The sequence below is a fragment of the Cebus imitator genome, unplaced genomic scaffold, assembly GCF_001604975.1.
Source record: "Cebus imitator isolate Cc_AM_T3 unplaced genomic scaffold, Cebus_imitator-1.0 Scaffold258, whole genome shotgun sequence".
In the NCBI taxonomy this organism is placed as follows: Eukaryota; Metazoa; Chordata; class Mammalia; order Primates; family Cebidae; genus Cebus; species Cebus imitator.
In genome coordinates this window covers 43,912-45,752 of record NW_016107573.1, presented here as the reverse complement: position 1 = coordinate 45,752, position 1,841 = coordinate 43,912, and the positions used below count along the sequence as shown (strand labels likewise).

The 1,841-nt window shown below is 45.4% G+C and overlaps 1 long non-coding RNA gene across 1 annotated transcript in view; it reads right to left on the bottom strand.

Moving 5' to 3' along the window:
* Positions 1-1,841, bottom strand: part of LOC119467073 — a 39,712-nt gene that overhangs the window by 15,566 nt on the left and 22,305 nt on the right. The window lies entirely within an intron of this gene.

Below are 1,841 nucleotides of genomic sequence, written 5' to 3'. Positions count from 1 at the left end.
TGGCACGATCTCAGCTCATTGCGATCTCCGCCTCCTGGGTTCAAGAAATTCTTCTGCCTCAGCCCCCAGAGTAGCTGGGATTACAGGCATGCACCACCACACCTGGCTAATTTTTGTATTTTTAGTAGAGATGGGTTTTCGCCATGTTGGGCAGGCTGGTCTTGAACTCCTGACCTCATGTGATCCATCCACCTTGGCGTCCCAAAGTGCTGGGATTATACATGTGAGCCACCTGGCCTGGCCCACTGTTCTAATCTTCTATCACCATAGTGTACTCTAGCCTGTTCTCGAACTTCATATACATAGGCTCATAGATCATACTCTTTTGTATCTGACTTTTCTCATTTAACTGAGGGGAAATTCATGTAACATGAAAGAAATCATGGGAAAGTGAACAATTTGGTGGCATTTAGTACATTCACAGTTCAGCGTAACCTCCACCTCTGTCTAGTTCCAAAACGTTTTCGTTACCCCCAAAGGAGTCCTCATTCCTGTAAACACTCAGCATTCTCCCCACCCCCAGCACCTGGCAACCACTAATCTGCTGTCTGTCTAACCTTTTCTTCTTATGGTTCATCAGTTCTTTACTGTCTGGTAAAATCCCGCAAGCAGAGAGGGATTATTTTAAAAGGGCTCCAAGAAAGGAAAGGCAGGGGAACAAAAGCAGCACTAGGTAAAGTAAAATGTGGCCAGGTGATCAAGCCACAAAGAAGGAAAACATTCTTAACCCCAAGATGGAGTCTACCCTTCATCTTGGGCAGAAGGTTCCTGCTCAAACCAGTCTTGAAGGCCGCCCTGGTGCTATTTACGTGAGCAGTGTTTAATTTCCTATCAACAAAGCACAATTCAGTGGCAATGTTGAAAGAGAAAAAGCCGCACAGCTGGCTCTCTCTGCAAATAACATTGACATAAAGACCAAAGTAAATGTTAGCATCCTGGAAACAGCAGCAGGTGTCTTAAATACAACAGCAGCCACTGAGGAGAACTGTGGCCACCTGCTAAGTAGCATCTACTCAGCATTCATTTGAAACAATCATAAAAGTTATAATTTCAGACTTCTGGATGCATTTGATCCTGGATCTTTTTTCTAGGTCTTTCTGTGCATTGCTGGGGATTGCTGGACAATTCCTGGGGATTGCTGGACAATTTCTGTTGTTTTCTGGACAGGTTCTTGCCCACCACCATATGCTTAGCACTCAGTACGTAGTGTGATGCTTGCTACATAGTAAGTGAACAATAAAAGTTTTTTGAATGAATGAATAAATGAGCAAACCATGTGGGGCACTGAATCATAAAATCACTGCAGTTTAGACTTAGAGGAGAACTAAAGAGAAGGAAAAACAAACTAATAAATGAACTCCCAGGTAGGTGAGGTGGCTTACACCTGTAATCCCACCACTTTGTGAGGCCGAAGTAGGTGGATCACTTGAGGCCAGAAGTTTGAGACCAGCCTGGCCAACATGGTAAAACCCCGTCTCTACTAAAAACACAAAAATTAGCCAGGCATGGTGGCAGGTGCCTATAATCCCAGCAACTCAAGAGGCCGAGGTGCAAGAATCACTTGAACCAGGGAGGTGAAGGCTTCAGTGAGCCAACACTGCACCACTGTACTCCAGGCCTGGGTGACAGAGAAAGACTGTCTCCAGGAAAAAAAAGAACTCCCACGAGGGACTGTGCAAGGTGGTTTATATGCATGACTCTCTCTTTTTTTTTTTTTTTTTTTTTTTTTTGAGACGGAGTTTCGGCCTTGTTACCCAGGCTGGAGTGCAATGGCGCGATCTCGGCTCACCGCAACCTCCGCCTCCCAGGTTCAGGCAATTCTCCTGCCTCAGCCTCCTGAG